This window comes from Taudactylus pleione, unplaced genomic scaffold, assembly GCF_031769625.1.
Source record: "Taudactylus pleione unplaced genomic scaffold, aTauple2 ptg001207l, whole genome shotgun sequence".
Taxonomy (NCBI): Eukaryota; Metazoa; Chordata; class Amphibia; order Anura; family Myobatrachidae; genus Taudactylus; species Taudactylus pleione.
The window spans coordinates 894,088-919,154 of record NW_028285608.1 but is presented as its reverse complement, the minus strand read 5'-3'; positions in this window follow the sequence as shown (position 1 = coordinate 919,154).

The window sequence follows — 25,067 nt, the reverse complement described above, 5'->3', positions numbered from 1 at the left end:
CTCACCACAGACGCCAGTCTTCACAGATGGGGACAGTGACAGGTCATCACACTATTCAGGGAAGATGGACACATCAGGAAATTCATCTGCCAATAAACATTCTGGAACTGCGAGCAGTGTACAAGGCACTTATCATGACACAGGACCTGCTTCAGGGCAGGCCGGTCCAGATTCAGTCTGACATTGTGACTAAAGTGGCCTACTTCAAACATCAGAGAGCCATGAGAAGTTATGCAGCCATGAAAGAAGTGACAAAGGTTCTGATTTGGGCAGGATATCATCTTCCAGCCATCTCGTCAATATTCATACCGGGAGTACTCAATTGGGAAACAGACTTCCTAAGTCACCAGGACATTCACACCAGAGAGTGGTCTCTCCATCCGGGAGTGTTTCAGCTCCTGGTAAACAAATGGGGTCTACCAGAGATAGATCTCATGGCATCACGCAACAACCACAAGGTCCCCAAGTACGGGTCCAGGTCCAGAGACCCGTCAGCACTGGACGCACTGGCAGTAAGATGGGACCTCAAGCTGGTGTATCTCTTTCCTCTGTTTTCTCTCCTCCCAAGAGGTCTCAGGAGATTCAAGCAGGAAGGCGGAACAGTAATACTGGTGGCTCTGGCTTGGCCCAGACATCATTGGTTCTCCGACATACAGAATCTGTCCATAGACAGTCAGTATCCTCTTCCTCTATGGCAGGATCTGCTAAAGCAGGGTCCCTGCCGGCATCCGGACTTACCTCGTCTGGCTTTGATGTCATGGCTCAAGAGGAAAAGGTTTTACCAGTTCTGTAATTCAAACGATGCTTAGGGCACGGAAGCCTGCCTCTGCCTGTATCTATTATAGGGAAGTATGATCCTAAGGTTTTCAAAATTTCAAGGGTACTGGCTTTTCTTCAGGCGGAGCTAGACAGTGGTCCGCCTGGCCACTTTGAGAGTGCACATTTTTGCAATGTTGTCTAGTACCAGAGGAAGATTGCCTCATTACCAGACGTTAGAATTTTTATTCAAGGAGTTCAGCCTCCTTTTGTTCCACTGGTAGCACCGTGGGATTTGTCTTTGGTTCTTAAGGGGCTACATGCTCCCCCATTTGAACCTCTAGGCTCTGCAGATTTTGAGTGGTTGACAGCGAAGACACTTTTTCTTTTCGCTATCTCTTCTGCTCGCAGAGTCTCTCATTTGGCAGCGCTTTCTTGTCGCTACCCATTTTGGATTTTTCACCAGGATAAAGCTGTTCTTTGTACAAGGGAGGGTTACCTTTCTAAGATAGTGTCCCATTTTCATTTAAATGAGGAAATTGCAGTTTCGGCTTTTTAGGCTCCAGATCTTTCTGTAGGTGAAGCCTCCCTGGATGTAGTTCGTGCTCTCTATATTTATGTGGAGCGTACAAACTCTGTTAGAAAATCAGATGCTATTTTTGTATTATATGATTTTTCAAACGAGGATGGACAGCTAACAAGCAGACTCTGGTGAGATGGCTACGCATGAATATATCTCAGGTGTACTCCCTGTCCCAAGCACGGTGACAGCATATTCTACTCGGTCTGTAGGGCCATCATGGGCATTTAGTTGTGGTGCCTCTGCTGAACAATTGTGCAAGGCAGCCATGTGGTCTTCTGTCCACACTTTTCTTAGGTTCTATGCCTTTCATACTTTTGCCTCTCAGGATGCTTCCTTTGGGTGATGAGTTCTACTTTCTGCTCAGGAGCATCCCCCACCCTAAGGGGAACTGCTTTAGGACATCCCCTTGGTATCCCTTTGGATCCCTATGGACCCTGAAGAAAATTAGAGTTATGGTAGACTTACCTAGATAACTCCTTTTCTTCAAGGTCCCTAGGGTCCACAGGGCACCCACCCAGACGAACCTGGCTGCATGGGTAATTTTTTCATTTGGTCACAGATTCCCTCATTTTGTGCAAGAGTGTTTCTGGTGTATGATTGCTCTTCCTTCTCTTTCCTTCTTCTGCCTTGAGGCTTGTTAACTAAACTAAAGGCCTATGGCTAGGGGCAGGGTATATATGGAGGAGAACCCGAGGCATCCTGGGAGCTGAAGCTTTAACTGTTTGGTGCCTGTATCTCTCCAACCATAATATCCCCATGGTATCCTTGTGTACCCTATGGACCTCAAAGAAAAGGAGCTATCTAGGTAAGTATACCATAGCTCTAATTTTTATAGCCATAATTGAAAGCTGCCATAATAGCACAAGGCAAAATTTTGAGACAAAACAGAAAAGAAATATGCCTGCGCTCGGTTTTACCCATAATATACATGGTCAGAGCAGCGTGGCAATATTAATTCCATAAATGTATACAAAATAGAAAAACTTTTGCTATCGGCGTTACAATAATATACTGCAAATTTGTGTATGTGCAGCAAATAAAACCAAAGGGATTTTGTCATGATTTGATCAAAGCATTTAAGCCTGCAGCCCAGCGGCAAGGGACCCCTTTTTTTCTGCAGGTCCCTACACTAGCAAATATGCCCAGCACACCATTACATTGCAGTTAAATGCTGAGGTGGATTTAGACCTCCTTGGGGCCCTAGGCAAGAGACCGGTTTGGGGCCCCCCTCCCTCAAATGGGATGCAGTCAGGATACCGGCGGGCGATATCCCGACACTGCAAACCCGATATGGGACTAAAGATAGGCGTCAAAATCCTGACGCTTATCATTAGCCCCACTAAATATCCCGACACATGGCATACCGAACAAAGGTGTCTTAGGGTCTAGCCGTGGGAGGGGAGGGGAGGGGAGGGGTAGGGACCCCGGGGGGACTTAGGGTTAGGCACCCCCCGGGAGGATTAGGGTTGGGAAAGGGGATGTTATGGTTAGGCAGCACTAGGGAAGGGTTTAAGCACCCACCCCAGGACGGCTAGGTTTAGGGTGCGGGGGGCTTAAGTTTAGGCACTAATGGGGGGAGGTTAGGGTTAGGCACCACTAAGGGAGGGTTAGGGTAGGGAGAGAAGAGGGTTACGGTACTTACCTGCTCATGTCAGGATTTCAATCCGTCGGCTGCCGCTGTTGGTATTTGATCTGGCCGCCGGCATTACATACCGATACCCCTCAAACAATCCATAGCATTATATTTTTGTTCCTGATTCATGCTTACATTATTTGTTGTTTATCCTCCAGTCCATATATACAATTTTTTTTAAACTTTAAACATTACAAACATTAAAAAGGCACATAAAAACAGTGCAAATATAATACAAAATAATGTTTTTAAACTTTCAACACCTGATATCATAGAAAGTGCAATCAATGTATGTAAAAATAGTCACCTTTAAAGAGCCGTGGCCCATAGTTATCCTATTCAGTCTGCTCTTTCCAAAATAGTAGAGATAAAATGCCATGGATTCACATTTGTATTTATCATAGAAATAGGCCAGGCTACACTATAAAGCCGGCCATACACTGTGTGATGGCCCCATGCGAGGCCACAGGGGATCCGACGTAAAACATATCGTGCGGTCCGCACACACGGTGTGATCGGGTGGCCGACCGCCTGATATGCCGGCTCCGCCCTCACCCGCAAAGCAATGCATGGGATTGCACATCACATCCCCTGACTGCCTGATCTTGCAGTAAGATCAGGGGATGCGGTGTACGGCCCCACAGGAGCGGGCTTTGTACGATATCATGGCCATACACGGTGCGATATAGCAGCCGAATCGTACCAATACGTCGGATCGGCTGCTTTATCACACCGTGTATCGGCTGCATAAGATTCACAACTCATCACAGCCAGGCTTCATGCAAATTGATCATTTACTTAGTTAGGGATCGCGACCCACCTACATTAGGTTAGCATTCCGTGCTCAACTGCATGTCTTCCCGTTACTAAACCCTTCAATCATAGACTCTATTATATTACTTTCCCCCTTCACTGATTGCACCAAACCCCTACCCACCCATCCCTTAATACTTATTGTTACACTCTGGTCCATTAGTAACCGCTCTATATATCAGTGCCCACCCATCCCCAGGTCTACTAGCACCCTGTGCAAGAAATTTTGGGGCACCCCTCTCTTCCACCCAAATCCAGCTATTTTCATAATTAGTACTTCTATTTACCAAAAACAAGAGATATGGTAAGAACTTACCTATCTCTGTTTCTACGAAGTCCATAGGGTCCACAGTGTTGACATTGGGGTATAGCTGGATCTGGATCCATGGGCACCACGCAGCCAAAGCTTTAGCTCCCAGGATGCACTGGGTCCAACCTTCCCCAAACCCCGCCCCCGAGCCCCAGGCACCTCAGTTGGTAAGTAGCCGAGGCCGGAGGAGGAACAATCAGAGAGAAGGAAGACTGGAACACACAAGAACCATACTCACAGAAAGGCAGACGGAAAACCGGTGATCAGCCGCATAGCCCATATGAAGACAAGGAGCTCATTCAGACCTGCTCGCAAGATGCGGCCGCTCGCTGCCAAAAATGGGCCGGATATTTAAATTAAACGCTCACACTGCATGGCGTAAGGACGCCCTCTATATCTTGGCAAGCTATGGCACTGAGCATTCGCAAGTGTATAAAGACGCCTCCTTTCCCCTCACAACACACGTCATCTCCTGGAATTGTTCGATTAATCGGTAACATCAAGAGCCATCGGAGCTGCTCGCAGCCCTTGGGGTTGCCTTTCCCCACCGCAAGCACTGCGATCAGTGCTGGATGCAATACACACAGGTGACATGTACAAAGACGCTACTTTGCTAATTATGCACACCCTTTAAATGGTGTTTTGGCGGCCTGACACGCCTGTGTCCGCATTACCACTCCCCCGTTCACAAGCATCTTCCCCTGTTACCACCCACAAACGGCACTATCTGTCACTCAAAGTAGCGGGCAGTCTGTGTGCTACGAGCACACGATTCCCATCGCTAAGACTGGCTTGCGCACATGCACTGTGAATTAGATGCATGCGCACTGAGCAACAATTGCCCGGCAGCGAGCGATCGCACCTTAGCGAACGGGTCTGAATCAGGTCCCAGGTGCGTCAGGGCAGGCGCCCTGTGCACCCTATGGACTTCGTAGAAACAGAGATAAAAAAAATGTAAGTTCTTACCATATCTCTTGTTTTCTACTTCAGGGTACCTAGGGGGTCCACAGGGTTGACCTTGGGGATGTCCCAAAGCAGCCCAACTAGGGGGGGGGGAACACTCTTGTGCTGAAAGGAGAATCTGGCACCCAAAGGAAGCATCCTGAGAGGCAAAGGTGTCAAAGGCCTAGAACCTAAGAAAAGTCTGGATGGAAGACCACGTGGTCGCCTTAAACAGCTGCACAGCTGAGGCGCCACGGCAAGCTGCCCACGAGGGGCCCACAGACCGAGTGGAATGAGCCTTAACAGAGGCTGGAACAGGGAAACCCTCCTGTGTATAAGCCTCACAAATAACTAAACTAATCCAACAGGCTAAAGTTTGCTTGTTGGCCGGCCAACCTCTCTTGTGAACACCAAAGAGGACAAACAAGGAATCCGACTTCCGAACAGAACTAGTCCGGTCCACATAAATTCTGAGAGCACGGACCACATCCAAGGAAGCCTCACCAGCCGAACTGACAGGTGACTGAAAGGCCGACACAACAATTTCTTAATAAATGTGAAATTTAGAAACCACTTTAGGCAAAAAACCCGGGTGAGTGCGAAGCACTGCCCTGTCCTGGTGAAAGATCAGAAAGGGAGGACGACAGGAAAGCACCCTCAATTCTGAAACCCTCCTGGCCGAAGCAACTGCCAAGAGAAAAAGAGTCTTAGTAGTCAACCACTTGAGCTCCACAGACTCAAGGGGTTCAAATGGAGGCCCCTGTAGAAGAGGTACCGGAGGGAAGCGATACGCAAACTGGAAGGTCCACCTGACTGCCAGAGCATCCACCAGACTTGCTTGTGCATCTCTTGTCCTGGATCCGTACACAGGCAACTTGTGATTGTGACGGGAAGCCATGAGGTCCACCTCTGGCAGTCCCCACTTTCCCACAAGGAGCTGAAACACCTCTTGGTGAAGCGCCCATTCTCCAGGATGCACGTCTTGATGGCTGCCACCCAATTGAGGACTCCTGGAATGAACGCTGCCGAGATGTTTGGAAGATGGCACTCCGCCCAAAACAGGATGATATCTGTCATTGCTGCCCGACTGCGAGTGCCCCCTTGAGGGTTGATGTACGCCACCATGGTGGCATTGTCGGACTCAACCTGCACGGCTATTCCACGAAGAACGTGACTTAACAACTGGAAGGCCTTGTACAGGGCCCAAATTTCCAGAATGTTGATCGGGAGAATTGCTTCTTCCTCTGTCCAATGACCCTGAAGTGAGAGTGAACCTGTCACTGCACCTCAACTCTGGAGACTGGCATCCGTTGTCAGAAGAACCCAGTCTGGGATTCAAAAGGAACGACTGTTGGTGAGATGAGATGTCTGAAGCCACCAGGAGAGAGACAGGAGCACCTCCAGAGACAATACCAGCATCTGAGTCCTGATTCGGTGTGGTAACCCGTTCCATTTGGATAGAATCGGCCCCTGCAGGGGCCTGGAATGGAAGTGGGCACAGTCCACCATGTCTAATGTCGACACCATGGACCCCAGAAACTGCATTGCCGAGTGAACCGACACTCTGCAACTGTTTAGGCAACTGCGCACCCGCAGTTGGAGGGTCGGTTAGAAAATGATCCTCTGTTGCCAAGAATCCAGATGGGCTCCCAAATGGACCATCCTCTGTGAGGGAATTAGGGAGGAACTCTTCCAATTTATCAGCCACCCGTGAACTTGCAGAGAAGCGACCGTCAGGTGAAGATGTAATAGAAGTACCTACAGAGAACTTGCCAACAACAGGAGGTCATCGAGATATGGCAGAAGCTGTACACCTTAGCTCCGAAGATGGGCAGCCATGACTGCCATAATCTTGGTGAAAAACCCATGGGGCTGTGGAGAGGCCAAAGGGTAGAGCCTGAAACTGGAAGTAGCCCTGCTGTATAGCAAACCGCAGATACCGCTGGTGTGAAGGTGCTATAGGAACATGAAGGCATGCGTCCTGGATGTCCAGGGAAACCATGTAGTCCCCAGGCTCCATAGCCAGAAAGATGGAACGCAAAGTTTCCATCCTGACTTTTGGCACTCTGAGGAACTTGTTCAAAGACTTCAGGTTGAGAATAGGCCGATGAGACCCATTGGGCTTCTGAACCAGAAACAGAGTAGCGTAGTAACTTGTTCCGCATTGAGAAGGCGGGACTGGAATAACAACCCCTGCTCGCAGAAAGGACTCTATGGCCTCCTGAATCTACAGGACCTTGGCTTCGGTTGAAGGGAGGACCTGTACAGAAAAATTGGTGGGGAGGCCTGTGACGAAAGGAGAGGATGTACCCCCGCAAGACCACTTCTCGTACCCAGGCAACCATGATGGTGTTGTACCAGCACTGGGTGAACAGAAGAAGTCTATTCCCAGAGTGGGAGGCCCATCCCATCAGGCAGAGGTTTATCCTCCGGATTGGACGCAGGGCGTCTAGCACTCCACGCTATCTTCTTAGGTTTAGAGACCATCTTATTGGCAGCTTGCCTGGGGATGGACTGGTTCCTAGAACACAAAAGGCCCGAAATGCAGAGGTCCTAGCCTTGGAAGAGCGCAGATGCCGAAGGCCGAAAAGCCAACTTAGACTTTGCCAGGGTGTCTACAATCTTGTCCAAATCAGGACCAGACAACAACTCTCCATTGAAGGGCAAAGGCCTCCAGGCCCTTCTTGGAATCAACACCCGCCCTCCAAAAACGTAACCACAAAGAGCGGCGGGCAGACACAGCTGTGGCCGAGACTCTGGAGGTTAGCAGACTGGTATCCAAATCCGCTTCGCCAATATAGGTAGCGACATCTCTGATCTGTCCCACCAGGACCTCAGGAGCTTCCTCAGTAAGGTTGTCCTCAAGTACATTGGCCCCGCTCTCAATGGCCTTAGCTACCCGGGAGATAGCCGTAGACGAACGGGCCACAGCCCCCGAGAGATAATGGATAGACTTTAAGCAAGTTTCCACTTTCCTGTCCGTAGAATCCTTTAGGGAGGGGATGGAAGGTAAGGGTAGCATAGCACTTTTGATTAAGCGAGTAATATGAGAATCCACCGCAGGCGGGGATTCCCACTTTTTGCAATGCCCAGTAGGAAACGGGTAGCTAGACGCCAAGCATTTCTGCTGCTGGAACCTCTTACTAGGAGACTGCCAGGCCTCCACTATGTGGTCAATCAACTGGTCAGTGGGAAGAAAAACAGCAATATCTACTTTAGCCTGTTTGAAATTTGGGAATTTGGATTTAGGGGCCGGAGCATCATCCTCTATGTCAAGGATGGATTGCACCACCCGTACCAATGTAGGCATATTAATAGAAGACTTAGTTACCACCTCCCGGACAGGAGAATCCGAGTCAGAGTCCTTAGGCAATTCCCCGTCATCTGAGGACGCATCAGAGTCTGACAGTTGCGTAGACTGGGACGACACAATAGAGCATTTAGATGCCCTATGGGGCTTGTTACTCCTCAGCATAGATTGAAAAGCTGAAGAAGAAGCCGACAAATTCTGGACTAAACTAGAAAACACATCTACCCAGAGTAGCTGACCCCCCTGTGAGAGTCCCTGAAAAGGGACGACCGACTGTTGCGCCACCTGAGGAGGCTGCACATATAGCAGCACTCTTGGATAGGCATTAACAGCTTGAGGCCCAGGGGAAGACTGCAATAATTGCGGGATACCCTGCGATGGGAGAATAGCAGTTTGGGGTAACCCCATTTGGGGGTGCTGGGACCACTAGGCGATCCGCTATGGAGGCCAGCACCTGGGAAAACACCACCCAAGGAGGTTCCTGTCCATAGTTGGGGGTTGGAGGGCCCAGGCAACTGAAAGAACCTCATACACAGCCCATACTGTGATAAATCCATCTTAATCACCCCTGCAGCGCAGCGCCTGCCGGAGAACAGAGTGGGAGCAGGGGAGCGCTCTACTTCCTTGTCGGAACATAATATAAATATATATATATATATATATATATATACAGATATATAAATATCTAAACAAATGGGAAGCACAAAGGCGGACCACTGGAAAACCCACAAGCGTGCAACAAATTGGTCCACATATATGGTACCGTGTACAAGCAACTGTATGTGACAGACCTCACAAATACTTGAATTTATATATGAGATCAGAGAGAAGCCCCTCCCACACACACCTGTTAGGGCTGTAGGAGAAAAAAGGGATAGATATAAACCAACAGTATATATGAAATAAAGCACAGACAGTCAGCACTAGCAAAAGTCACATACCATGCAGAAGTTACTCACTGCACCTTGTCACTACAATCAACCTGCCCAGATTTAGATTCAGAGCCGCTCGCAAGTGGCTCGATGTTACCCCACTGCGCATGCGCCGCCTCCGGTGTGCGCGTGAGCGAGCCCCGTCCAGCGACTGCAGCGGGGCGGCTGTCGATGGTGAGTGACAGCTCGCCCCGTTTTGTAGGTGGGGGGGGGCGACTGCACAAATGCAGGCGTTCCCTTAGGAGCGCCTGGTGTTTGTGGGAGGCCCTATTGACATCACTACTGATGTCAGTAGCGGACTTTCTGCTCTATTAGAGCAGGAAGTCCACTCGGCCTTGCGGTAGCCGAGACCCTACCACAGGGTCTCGTCGCAAGGCCGATAGTTGCGATTATCGCGACGGCCTCCTGCCCGCTCGCACAAGCTGAGGGAGGTCTCCCACAGCTTTGCGAGCGGCCAGATAAAAACAAAACAAAAAAAAACACGCCCACAGGCCCTGCGAGCGGGTCTGAATCAGGGCCTCAGTGTCTGGAAGGGGGCTATAGTGCTGTGTACACTGTCCTTTAGCTGGGGAGAGGTACACAGGGGGACCGGACCGCACGGTGCCTGAGAGATCTGTGCTGCCACTTATAGAAAAAGATGTCCGCCGGAGACCTCAGAGGAGGAGTGGCCGCAGGATGCAGCTCAGCGATGTCAGCCCGAGCAGAAAAATGCACTGAGCTGAGGATCCACTAAACAGGGAAAGCTGCATCCCCTGGCCGGCTATTAACCCCCGGCATCCCACAGCCACAATGTTCCCTGGTGGTCTAGTGGACGCGCGGGGTATGCCTCCAGAGAGGGGGTGCCCGCGGCCACCGCCTCCGGTCTGTCCCCAATGAGGAGGTAACAGACTGCACAAGCTACACGCAGGACACCGCAAACGGCGACCCACGTATCTTACCTGCTCCCCGTCAATCCGGCAGCAGTCTAGGGATCCCCCAGAGCCCGGCTAGCACAGACTCTGGGGTCCCGCCGTGATCCCCAGATCAGTACTGGCGTCGCAGCGCCGGCAGGGTGTAGGAGCGGCAGCTTGAAGGTCCAATGGACAGTCTGACGCTGCCGCTCTGAAGAGTTGTTAAAAGAAGATAAAAATTTAAGAACTCAAAATAAAATAAAAGCTTAGGGGCTGATAATCAGCCCCTCTGCAAAAAAGGTGACCCGACTCCGGCCGGGCACCAACTGAAACTGAGGTGCCTGTGGCTCGGGGGCAGGGAATGGGGGAGGTTGGACCCAGTGCATCCTGGGAGCAAAAGCTTTGGCTGCGTGGTGCCCGTGGATCCAGATCCAGCTATACCCCATGGTCAACCCTGTGGACCCCCTATGGACCCTGAAGGTAAGGGCAGAAATAGGGTAGAAATAGTTTTTAATTTAACAAATAATTCCACAGAAGCTAAGTAAATAAATACCGAGAAGTGAAGCCATATTGTCTGCCATAGAAAAGAAAAATACACACATTCTCCGCCACAGAAAAAAACAACACAAATTGTCCGCCACAGGAAAAACCAACACAAATTGTCCGCCACAGAAAATAACAACACAAATTGTCCGCCACAGGAAAAAAACAACACAAATTGTCCGCCACAGAAAATAACAACACAAATTGTCCGCCACAGGAAAAAACAACACAAATTGTCCGCCACAGAAAAAAACAACACAAATTGTCCGCCACAGGAAAAAACAACACAAATTGTCCGCCACAGGAAAAAACAACACAAATTGTCCGCCACAGGAAAAAACAACACAAATTGTCCGCCACAGAAAAAAACACACACACAGGGCCTGATTCAGCATGGATCGCAATTGCAACCATGTACGCAGATCGTTATGCACCGCACTGCACGTGCGCTGCAATCATTCACGCACATAGGAATCCATTGCAAAATGCGTGACAGGCTGTAAGCATTTGGAGGTGGTGACGGGGTAGTGGGCGTACAAATGCAGGCATGCTTTTTCCGTTTGAATGCTGTTGCATAAATTAGCCACTGCGACATCATACGCATCTTGAGTACTCACTGCATGCGATGAGACTTGCCATTTCTGAGACAGGCCAGAGCTGCTGTAATTGTGCGTGTTGGTCCGATGTTCCTCGATGTTACCGATGCGTATGCAGGACTGCGAGGTATTACAGATGTGAGAAAGCAGTAGTGTGTGTCTCTATGTTGGCTAAGCGGTTACAGACATTAGCATATTTACACAGCAGCACTGCGTGCGATTTACGTAGCTGCGATCACAATTCGTACTGAATGAGGCCCATTGTCCGCCATATAAAAAAAACCCCACATACACATTGTCCACCAAAGGAAAAATGTATTGTCCCCACAGGGAATAAAAACAAAACATACATACTTAATGCCCCCACAGGAAAAAAAATAAAACATACATTTATTGCCTCCACAGAAAAAAAAAATACATTAATTCTTTGTCCTCCACCCCTCCCAGAAAACTGAGTGACCTCACCTGCAGGCAAAGGTGCAAGATGAGCTCCATAGTGACCCATAGGATCAGTGACTGGTCATCGGTCCCTCACTTGCCTTCAGCCCACCATGGCACCGGCACGCAGCAACAGCCTCAGTAATAAATCACTTACTGCATCTGCACTGTGTGCGCGGGCTGGACAGCGTGTGGCAGTGTGACCTATGACATCATGCCGCCTATAGATCACGCACAACGTACGTCTGAATTACACAGAAGAGCCCAGGGCTGCCCAGGCCAGGAATTTGTATAATGACAGGCTCAGCCATGATGCCTGCAATGCGGTCGCGGATTCTGGTGGACGTGGAGGCCTGGGTGTAGCAGTGGTCTACCAGATATGTCCATACTTGCCTACTTTTCAAAACTACTTTCAGGGAGACTACAACCAGGAGTACATAGCGCCGCATGGCGAGCCATCGAGGAGGTGTGTCATGCTCCACCCAAAGGGCATATTTAGATCCACCTATGGGTGTATATATTGCCACTCAGGGGTGTGTTCTGCAGCGGAAGGTGAAAACTAAAGTACTAAGTGCAGCATGGTACCAGTGGTGGCTTGTGTATGGATGGATGGCATGTTCAGCCACAAAAACATCGCTAATTTATACGATTGTAGACACTGTGTAAAAGTCAGAATCAGCCCCAGTATGTGACACTGATTGACTCAACCAAAATTAGTCCTCTGACATAATATTTTTAAAACATTGAGTGTTTGGGCACACAGAGGGCAGTGCCAGCCTATGCACACAGGAGACAATTAAAGCCTTTACACACAAGAAGCAGTGCCAGCCTATAGAGCTCCAGACACTCACCCTGACACCGGGCACTCCTCACAGCTCGAAGCTGCCTCCTCGCTGTCACTCTCCATACCAGAGCTGCTCTCTGTAACATCCGAGTCAAAGCCTGCCCGTGGAGCTGCTCGCTAGCTGGTCCAGTTCAATGTGCAGGGCCCCGGCAGCCCATCCGCTCCGCACCGGGCCAGCAGCTCCACCAGTCCGGACAGCTGCTGCCTGACATGCGGCTCCACCTGCTTGGCCTGGATCAAAGTCTGTGTCCCACCTCCCTCTCACATATATACCCCAGCTCTGCCCCATTCACCTCCCCTTCACACATATACCCAGCCCATCCACCTCCCTCTCACTCATATACCCAGCTCATCCACCTCCCTCTCACACATATACCCAGCCCATCCACCTCCCTCTCACAAATATATTGACCCTTCCCCAGCCACCTTCTGCTCACCAACATATGCCCCAGCCACCTCCTGCTCACACACATATACCCAAGCCCTGCCCCATTCACTTACCCCACACACATATATGCTCCTGCCCCAGCCACCTCATTCTCACAAATATACCCTAGCCCTGCCTCATGCCACTACCTCTTACATATATATGTCAAGTCACTCTCACATGTACCACAGCCGCCCTGTCACCTCTCTCTTAGTCTCTCTGCCCTGGTAGCGTTAGAGGAGGGAGTGTAGCGGCCGGTGGGGTCTGTCCGGCTCCAGTTCTGTGTTGGAGGTGGAGGTGCATGTGGGGCTGCCGGCTAGCGTGGGTCGGGAGTCGAGCAGCAGCATCGGGACATCGAGGATGAAGCACAATTGCACAGTAGCTGGCCCCGCTCTGGCACCCGGGGGAGGAGCTGTCACTTGCGGGGATACACCTCCTCCTTACAGTCACAGTGCATACTAGCTTGTGTCAGTACTATATAGCAGGGACACTCTCCCCTTTAACTTTTCGGGGTAGCGGGAGACTGCACAGCGACCCGGGAGTCTCCCGCAGTAATCGGGAGGGTAGGCAACTATGGATATGTCCCCAGCGGCCGCACTGTTCGGCCGCTGTACAAGAACTGTCCTCGAGCTGGCCATGCTGATTGTAGCAGGCAGTGGCACCCATCCCTTAATACTTGTTGTTACACTCAGGGCCATTAGTGATCACATTATATATCAGTGTGTGTGTCCCTCACTGATTGTAACAGGCAAAGGTCACTAATGGCCCCTGGGTGTAAAAATAAGTATTAAAGGATGGTTACCACTGCCTGCCAGCTCCCCCCATATATGAGCAGGCCCCCATCTTCTATACAGTCAGTGCCACCCAGCCAGGACCAGATGAATTCTTGCGGGGGGCCCCATGGCAACTAAATTGTGGGGGCCCCTACGAATAAAATTTCTATGCCCCTTACCTATTGAGAGAGAGGGAAAGGATGAAGAGAGGGGAGGAAATGGTAAAAGGGAGAGAGACGAAAGGAGGGAGACACACACAGTCACACATTACCTGCTTGGCTTGCTTCATTATGATCATATTCCTCACAGGGTCGGGCATCTCACGGCATTAGGCCATGCCCCCTACCCATACACCCGCAAATCACGGCAATATCCGCCCAGGGGGGCAGGGCATAGATCGTCCAGCAGTCACATTCACTTTTCTGCTTATCCTCTGCTGGTCCCGGCTCCTTTCTCCGTGCATATGACGTCATACGCTCGTGCATCATGAGGTGTCATGCACAACAAAGCACGAAGACTATCTTGCTGCCCGGAGGTGGCACCCGGCAGGCTGTCAGCACAGCAGCCGGAGTCTCTTTAGCCAGCCAGCACGACTGCATACAGCCCTGGCCAGGGGTCCCGTTACCCACTGGGCCCTAGGCGGGTGCCATTATTGCCTAACAGGAAATCCGCCTCTAGTTAAATGTACTCACCATGATTTGATCAAAGCATTTAAGCCTGCTGGGCTGCAGGCTTAAATGCTTTGATCAAATCATGACAAAATCCCCTTGGTTTTATTTGCTGCACACACACAAATTTGCAGTTTACTGCCAGTGATTACCCTTCTAACAGTTAAGTTAAGCTAGCAAAGGCTTCATCATCTCAGTATGGAATTAACAGAACAAAAGCATTCAAAACAATATTTTAAAAATAAAACATTTTAATGCATCGTTTTAAAATATTTACTTATTTTTCAACATAAATATAACAAAATCATAAATCTGCCACAAATATACTGTGAATAATGGATAATAATAAATATGATTTGTGTTATTATCACAGGGCTTTCCCCGGTATTTTTTCACATTTTATTTTTAGTAACTTTGGTCAGATCACATTTCCCATTACAATTATGGGAAATGCGATCTGATTACTAAAAATAAGTGATAATTAGGGGTTGGAGTAGAATTTTATGAATTCTACTCCAATAGCCCTTTAGTAACTGTAGGTGATACTAAAATAATGTGAAAAGGGTGTGAAAAAACCCTTTTTCACATTATTTCAGTAAAAATAATGGTAATAGCTTATTTGTTTCCAAGGGAAGTGGTATAGATAGAGAAGACCAGAGGCCCTGATTCAGAGCCGGACGCTCTGACAGAGCGCTCGCTCTGAATCAGGGCTGGCCTTCTTGTTTTTTAGAGTGGTCTCCTGGCCGCTCGCATAGCTGTGGGTGACCACCCACAGCTATAGTGAGCGGCCAGGAAGATGGTCGCGATGGTCAAGACCATCGGGCTTGCGACAAGACCCTTGTGGTAAGGTCTCGTTGCCGCAAGCCCCAGGCCCACCCACCAAAGGGCACGCCCCCTTTGGTACAAAACCCGGAGCGATGGTTTGCCCGTCACTATCCGGGTCTCGCGCATGCGCACGACGGAGCCGGTTCCATCTTGCGCATGCGAACTAGGCCACCATCGACCCGCTTGCGAGCGCATAGCGCTCGTGAGCGGTTCTGAATCAGGCCCAGAGTCGCTTCAACTGAAAAAGGAAGCCAATCAGAGGTGGTTTCAGAGTAATGGACAGTGAAAGAGCAATTTGATAAGTAGAATGAGAACCAGGATGGGACATGAAAAGAGTGGTCAACAGTATTGTATGATGAAAGTACTGTATATAAGCCACTCATTGGGTAGCAGAAATGTGTATACATCAACAGAAGGGTCTATGGACGCTGGTGATTGGAGGGATAATGCCACTGGGGTTCTATTACAACTGGGGGGTTGTGAGGAGTTAATGCCACTGGGGATACAGAGCCTGATTCAGACCCGGACGCTATCCGCAGTGTGCTGGCTATTGCCGATGGTTGCTAATCTGCACATGCGTATGCATCGCAGTGCGCAAACTGCACAGTGCGTTCGCAGATCCCTCGCTCGCACAGCAAAGCCAGCCCAGCAGAGTGAGTGACAGGAGAGGCCGTTTGTGGGTGGTAAAGAGGGGCAGTCCAATAAAAAAGGGGGAGTGGAGGTGCGAACGTAGGCGTGCCTGAGTGTTTCAATGCCGTTTTAGAGGCATGCATAATTAACACGCAGCGTCATAGTACACGTCACCAGCCATTTTTTTATCTCTGTTTTCCTCGCAATGCTTGCAGTAGAAAAAAGCTACCACAACCACTGCATTCACATTCGATAGTGGTCGATGTACCACTGTTTTCACAAACTTCCAGGAGATGACGTGGGGTAGTGGACGTCTCTCCATTCACTAAGGGGAGTCTGCATACACAAAGTGAATGCTCATACAGATAAGATGGGCGTGCTTATGCCTTGGCGAGCGATCGCTCCTCGCCGCATCACTTTCAAATATTTGCAAACGCATCATGCGAGCGTACGCTCATAGCATCCGAGTCTGAGCCAGGCCCATAGTGTCATAGGTGGTTCTATTGCCATTCGGGGTTGGAAGGTACTACCTACTTGCCTACTCCCCCGAGACGTTGCGGGAGACTCCCGATTTTTCGGATACCCTCCCGCTCTCCTGGAAAAGTAGGCACTTCTTCCGCATCTTGTCCACTTCCTAATGAAGTGGGCAGAATGGTGAGAATCTTACCATGAATCCGCAGTACAGCAAGACGAGACAGGGCTTAATGTAGAGATTCTATTATAAACGCATCATTTGGCTCCTCCAAATGTCCACAATTCGCTGCATTTCGTCACAGGAGGGCTGTACCCATTGATGCAATAGTCCCGTCCTGCCTCCATCTCTGCCCAGCTCCATCTAGGGAAGAAGCCATCTTCCGGAGACCACCATTTAAAAGTCGATAAGTATGAGGTACTATTACAACGATGGCCGATGGAGACACCCCCTAGGCATATTTTATTCAATAAAATATTTATATCCATTTTAATAAATACATTCTAAATGCAATGAAAAACAAAATTACAATTTCTAAGCATTTTGGTTTCAATTCTGTGTTTAAGATGCATTTCTAGCATTGCATAGGCAAACGCAGGGGGGGGGTTTCCGGTGGCCTGGAAACCCCCCTCCCCCCAGTCCACACCATGACCACAATAGAAATAGTAATATAATACAATGTTACTAGTGCTGCATGTTCTTTTCAGTATCATAAATTAAATAATTAGCACCACGTGTGGATCTTTTAACGTGTCATTCAGTAATATACACACCTGTGCATCAACTAGGAGATCTGGAAAACATGCACTGTTAGGGGTGCACAGCTACAGAACATTAATAGGGTTAATTATTAATACACTATCCACTTCATAACGAGATCAATCTGTACATATATGCAGGGCCATAGCTAGGGTAGTGCGGCCCATGCTATCGCACAGGGCACCACAGGTCAGGGGGCGCTGTTTGGGCCTGTCACATTTCTGTTTATTATCATTCTTGCTTGTAGCTTCCTCTTATTTCATCCTCAGCATCTCCTGGCCTCCCCTATGTCTTCCCTGGCCCTTCCCCATGAGGCCATGGCCCTATTTTGGGTGCATTATGTCCTTTTGAAAAATGAGGGGGGCGCCAATGCTTTTTCTGGCACAGGGCACCAAAAAGTCTAGTTACAGCTCTGCATATATGTCCAGGGCAGTGCTAGGTTCTTCTGCTGCTCCCCAAGACTACCGGACTTGCTCCAATGCTCTGGAATGTTGCCCACATCTGAAATAAAAACATTCAGCTCAGGCAGGACGGCCCTACTGCCACATCTAATGGCTTACTGTGATCGCTGGTCCTGTATATGCTGGAATTATGACACCCAATATACTTTGTATGACGCATATTAATTAAAGCTGGTTCATGGACTGGTCACACTCTTTCTAAAATCTAGCATTTGGAACCCCCCCTTTAGAAATCCTGCGTTTGCCACTGCATTGCTGTTTGTTTGTTTTTTAACACTTTCTCAACCTTAACACAGTAACAATTATACATTAAGCACAACAACATCAACAAGGTCAAGGATTTTAATTTATTGCTAACCTTTACAGTTGCCAACTTGACCTGTAACAGGGGGAATGGAGGTGTTAAACATTGGAAGGCATTTGGAGCTGGACATCTGCAGCATTCCGGACTTCTTATATCTGCCTGTGATTATGTACCTGGAAGTTGGGTTCACTGTGCTGCCAACTTACAACTACCTCTCCCTAATATTGCTGCATGAGGTCACGCCTTACCTGTAATTACATACCCACAGGAGGATCTCACTGAGCTGCTGTGGTGCAGCTACCTCTTTGGTTGGATTTAAACATCAATACAGGTTATTATACTACCCTCAGACTTGCTCTAGTCCTTTTAAAGACTTCATTGTGTTGTTTATCATATACACTATGTAGACAAAAGTGATTGGACACTGACAGCAAATAGATCAGAGAGATTTCATTGACGTCAGTACTTTGTAGGTACACCACATGCAGTGATTACTGCAGACACCCTTTTTTTTCAAACTGTCCATAAGTTCCTGGACAACAGCAGGCGGTATGACACTGAAGGTCGAGTCAGCCTAGAATGCACCCGTAGCTCCAATTCGTCCCAGAGGTTCTCAATGGGGTTAAGATCTGGACTCTGAGCTGGCCAGTCCATCCGGGTTACCAGATTTTTTGTATACTAGTCCAGCACCACCATGGAAACATGACAGGTGGCATTGTCATCCTGATAAAAACATTTGTTTCTGAAGAAATGCAAGTGCATGGGCTTCCTTTACTTGTCAAAACCACCATATTAGTGGCCATTTGGAACTTGTGGGCAATGGTATGCATTTTGCTTGCGTAGGGGTGTCCAATCACTTTTATCTACATAGTGTATATGGACTGAGGCTGTTTATTAACTATTAAGTGAAACAGTGTATCTACTCATATAATGGGACACTAAAGGCCCCCATACACGTTGCAATTCAAAGTTGGTAAGATGTGTATGATTGCCCTTGAAATTCTTCATATGATGTGGTCAAATGGTGTACGATTGATCGTTACGATCATAGGATAAGATGCATAGAAGTATATCACATTGTACTCAAAAGATCTTAGATCTCTCTGCAAATCCATCTGATCTGCGATCCAACTAGAGGACGGCGGGGACGCGCATCGGGGTCGCAGAACACACAAAAAACATCTATTTTCATACGATTGGTCTGTACGACCCGTCGAAACTGTCCATATCGAGTAATAAATAGTACCGTGTATGGGCACCTTAAAGCTGGCCATACACCAGGTCAACTTTCCTCCAAACATCCAACTTGTCTGGCCAACTAAAAGTACTCCACACACCTACTTTTTCATCAGCCCAGCCAACTTCTCTCCAATGTTGTGGTGTCACAGAAGTAGGTGGACAGTGTCTGCTTACTTCTGCATGGTTTGAATGAGTGAATATAAATACACACACACACACACACATAAATATATACATACATACATACTGTATATGAAAATAACATGGGGCATAGAGATGAGGATTGGCAGGTATTCAATAAAGCAGTGTTTATTAATGGCAGCAGACACTGCACTTAGCATACACGAGCTTTATGCCTGGACATACACAGGCATATAACACAAATTAACAACTAAACATAAAAAGTCCCAGCACTCCCCGTACTCAGTAGTCAGCAGTGGCTTGCTGTCAGAATTGGCCATGGTCTCCCAGCATAGTCCTTGGTCCCTGGCACTACAGACACTTAGGGGGTCATTCAGACCCGGTCATTAGCGCCGATGCGCTCGGACCGGGTCGATGGCCCCCCACAGAGCATGCGCACGACGGCGCCGTCGTGCGCATGTGTGAGACCCGCTACGACCGTCAGCGCCGGTCGTAGTGGGTCTCGATCCAAAGGGGGCAAGCTGTCGATGTTGATTGACAGCTCGCCCCGTTTTAAAGGCGGGCCGGGGGGTGGCAGCCCAAACGGAGGCGTTCCCATGGGAATGCCTACCGTTTGGGGGCGGCCCCACTGACATCACTAGTGATGTCAGTGGAGAGCTTCCGGCTCAGACAGAGCCAGAAGCTCTCCAGGGCTTACGACAAGGGAGACCCTACCCTAGGGTCTCGTCGTAAGCCCAGATGGTCGCGATGGTCTTGACCATCATGATCATCACCTTAGGCGGTCGTAAGGCTGTGGGTGTTAACCCACAGCCTTACCACCGCAAAGGAGGACGTCTTGAAAATTCAAGACGTCCTCCCCTCATTCAGACCGACCGCACGCTCTGTGCGACCGGCTCTGAATGAGGTCCTTAGTCCTACTACCTGGCCGCTAGACTGCATCAGGTGTCTGAGAGTTTTTCGCTCTGGGCAACCTGGAAAACCCGGAGTTTTATATTTCTAGTTTGAGCTGTTAAGCCCAGAAAACCCGGAGTTCCAAACTTCCATTGAAGCTGCAGAATGTACCGGTCTTGTTTTCCTCTCCCTTGGAGGGAGCTGATTCCACCAGAATGTGGGCAATTCAGGTGAGAGACCACCCCTCTCACCACACAACCCCCCCTTTCACTTTTCCAAGCCTGGGGAAGCGCACTTTCACTTTTGCGACAGCCAAGCCCACTCAGCCTCCGGAACCACCTTTCCAGGTGTGTCTTCTTCATACCTTCAGACACCGGGTTCTACTTTTTTCCGCTGCCCCGCAAAGTATCCCTCAAAGAGCGAGTGCGATATCCGTGCGGTCTAGCGAGTACATGGACCGGACATTCTTCTTTTCGGATAGCTTGTCGCCGTGCCTCAGGAATGCGATACGGTCGCTGCTTTACGCCCACTCCTCCAAGTGGATTTATCTTGTGCTCTATTAAGGCAATGTGTCACGACCAGGGTTTCCCGGCATAGGAGACGACGGGTATTACCTGTGAGAGCGCTGTGGCGTGGTCCTTCTGGCGGAGGGGCTGGTGTCTGGCATTGGCTGTGCGAAGTATTCCGCGGGCACTATGTCATTCTGGCCGGGGTAGGCCTGGTGATGTTTCCGTTCCACTCTAGTATGGGCGCTGCCATCTTGCCTCTGGTCATGTGACTTAGCTGCCCCAGTCCTGGCGTGTCACATGCTTTCTCTGACCTATCACGATTCTGCACTGGGTACTTAAGGGAGTTCAGAGCTTCCCATAGTTGCCAATGCAACGTGTTTCACAGAGTAGCTGTGAGAGAGTCTGTGTGCCTTGAATTTTCTGTCTGAGTGCTTCCTGTGCTCCTGCTGGATTCCAGCTTCCAAGTAGCCTGCACCACTCTGCCTGCTTCCAGTCTCCTGCCAGAACCATCCTGCATCTGCTATTTACCCTTTCCCTGCCAGAGGACCTGTGTCTCCATTTACCTAGCTCTCTATTTTCCACACTGAGCCATCACAGTTCTACTCTCCACTTAATTCCATCAGCTGTTACCATTCTAATTACTCCATAGCCCCTCTGGATTTTACCTCACCAGTATCAATCAGTGACTGTTATCCTGTCTGCAGCCCTGCAGTTATCATTGGATTACAAAGACTTTTATTATTTCTGCCACTACCTGAACATTACCTATACATATTACAATACAGCCTCTAGTCATCACCTTCCTCGTTATACTCTGGACTTTATTTTATCTGTATACATGTCTGCAACTTCACCCACTTTCCAATTTAAATCCATTCAGGTGAATGCCCCTATTTCCACACCGGGTCCACAACAAACTCAGGTCCTAACACAATGTGCCTAGGCAGGGAAGAAAACACACCCTGATTATTGCAAACTAAGGCTTTCACTTTTTTTCGCTGTTTTGCTGACCAGGTGTCCGCTAACAGAACTTCTGTAGGGCCAAGCAAACTACAGTGGCCCCCAGGGGGGTAAATATATATATATTTACCTGAAACTGTTTCCAATTTAGTAGTGTGATCAATCCTTTGGCATTTGGTAAAAAACAAAGTGCATTCCTTTTATAATAGTTTGGCTTCATGACTACAGCCAGGAACTTTTCCTGGGAGCAAGGCATTTTAGCCTCATTTCATGTAGGACTATGGAGTGCAAAATGGCTCATGGTTTCTGTATATCCTCACTTGCCTGATTCAGCAAGGATCGCTATTGCGATCGCAGCTCTGTAATTGCACGCACATCCAGATACTTACGGCCTGATTCAGAGCCGCTCGCAAGCGACCGCTCGTTCGTTCCGAGCGATGTTTGCACAACTGCACATGCGTACAGATCGTAATACGCAAGCGCGAACCAGTCCGTGCGGCCGAGAATCGTTTGTTCGCTAAATAGCGAATGCCTGCTATTTTGAGTGACAGGAGGAGGCGTATGTGGGTGGTAACGGGGGAAGGTGCTTGAAAACGGGGAGTGGAGATCCGAACACAGGTGTGCTTAAAGGTCAAAACGGGCGTTTTAAGGGTGTGCATAATTAACAAAGCAGCATCATTGAGCACGTCAATGAGTTATTTTATAGTCAGAACTGCTCGCAAGATTGCGGTAGGAAAAACCAACCACAAGAATAGCGAGCAGTTCATACGCTGGTCGATGTACTCGATTAATCTAATAAATAGCGGACATGACGTAGGATGCGAGCGACCAGGGAGGCGTAGTTTTCCAAAAAACGACCGCATGTTTTGTTCTCTCGTTCAGACCTAGAGGCGTGAACAGACCGCAAAGAGCGAACGGTGCATTTGAATAGCCACCCCTTTTTCCTGAATGAGCGAGCGCAAATAGCGTCCGGCTCTGAATGAGGTCCTTAGTCTTTAGAGTGCTGCTCTGCAGCGCCGGGCTGGTCCTGCAGAACAGCAAAAATCATTTTCCCTTTGACTCACGCATACACAGAAAGATGTCCCCAGGAATAAGGTGCTAACGCCATTTTCCCAGAGACCCGCGCATGCGTAGTAGATACTGGCATTAAGCCAGTATCTCCTGCGCTCAGTCCGCTGCCAGAGAAGAGGGGGGCCAAATGGAGGCTGCACACGGACCACCTCCTCTCTTAAAACGCCCCTGGTAGTGCTGCTACCAATAAACAATCTTACAAATGAGAAGTTAATGCTCCAGAGTGATGTGACCTGGTTGGAGGATATACATATAAACTGCTCTTGGAGGTAGGACATCCTGTAAAAAGAAAGGTACATTTAGGGCAAAGCTCTTTTAATTACAACATAGTATTTCTATAATTAGAAACAAAGTACTGTCCTTTCTTTTATTTACTATTTTCTATAGACAATGTTTTATTTTTAAATCAAACAGACATACAATGAAACAGACATACAATGCAAGCAAAACAGATCTTTTAAAGGTACTAAGTAGAAAAAAGGTTAAAATGCAATCCAAGCCCCATGCGCAAAGGAAACACTTACTGACAGGCAGATGCTGTGTGCACCCCTTCATAGACTGCTGTTGCTCTTACATCCAGCCTGCTCGGCAAGCTTCAGCATCAGGCTCTGAAATGAGTGAGAAGGTACTGCTCAAGCAGTGACTGCACCAAAACCATAACCTTATTGTTTTGAGGACCAGCAGCAGTAGTATCGAAGAGGAGATTAGGGTTGTGCTGGAAGCAGGATGAGAAAGACCAGACAAGGAGTCTTTTGCGGAGACGGCAACCTGTACTATGCTGTGCAGAGCACAAGTAGGCAGAGAGAGTGTATGTCTACTTCTGTGAAATCGTTCAGTTGGGGATTAAGGGCCTGATTCAGCAAGGAGAGTGAGTGCAAAAACTCACGCACCCAGAAGATTGTTGTGTTCTGTGCATGCGTACGCAACACAGTGCACGTACTAGCTATTGCGATCGGGACCATGATCGCAGTGACTATACAGACCCATCGCAGAGTGATTGACATGAAGTACCGTTTGTGGGTGGTGAGCGAAACTCAGGCGTGCCAGTGCTTTTCAATGCCATCACAGGGGAGTGTATAAATTAAGCCTCTGCAGCGGCACATGCAGCCTGAGCTCTAGCTACCTACAGGTAGTATAGCAGTTTGTGAGTGAGGCCTGACCTGCCTTAATTGTGCCTGAGGCTCCGATGGTACTAGATGGTACCGATGTTTTTGCAGACTTGTACGGTATTACGGTTGTGAGTAAAGGGAAGTGGACGTCTTTATATTTTGCTGCGGCGACATTGTGTTCTCAGTCATTTGCATAATTTTGCAGCAGGACTGTGTACGTGCTTGATGCCGCGATCGCATCAGTGATCCTTCCTGAATCAGGCCCTAAGTGCCCAACTTTTCCCCCCTACACTGAAACGATAGTCGGCCAACTAGTTGGGAAAAATCAACGTGTCTGATAAAAATTATACTGTAACCCCCCCTTTACCTCTAGAAAGGGACACCAGGTTACTAACACCTTTGTTACTCCTAATGTACCCACCCTTAGCATTCCTCTAAGTGGTGTACATCCCCATTGTCAGTGCCTCCACCCAAGTACTTATGGTCAATGTGGGTCTACTTGGGGAAAACCCAATGGTTAATGTAGTGAATTACCACAATATACAAATACAGTTTAAATTACATTCACGACCTTCTTCCTTTCTCTCCGCCGAAGATTGCTGATAAGCTTCTGTTTCCAGGTAAATATTACACAATAATAAACTGTTATATGTCTCCTTTATAAGAATGAATGACAACAATATTCACAGGTGGTACATTTGAACATATATAATACTTATACATATAGAACCAAGACCATATACATACTGTAACTCTACAGCTCATAGTGTACTGACAATGTTTCAGTATATAATTAACCTATATTGTCACTGTATTTGTTGAACTGTCCAGGCTTCTTAGTGGTGAAATGTTTCCACTATTTAATAGTTACAGTAGTGCTCCAAGGCGATATACATGAGTCCTTAGGTTACCATAAAGTCTAAGTCCCGCAACTGTAACCTAAACTGTAACCTTGGACTGAACAATATATTTCACTGCTTTGACAAAGGTATTACTGTGGGTTTTACTGAAGCGAGAGCACTAGGCTATGTGCTGAAAAGTAATCCCCTTCTGACTTTCCAATATTACACTGACTCGCTGTAACTATCTGCAACTGCACTTGGTACTTAGTTATAATGCTGCCAGTTTATACAGTTTCTTTTAAGGGTGACCGTCCCTGGACTTTCCCTTCTGTATTAACATTCTCCTACTGATAAAAGTCTATAACGCATGACAACTCCTATCCAGGGGACTCTATC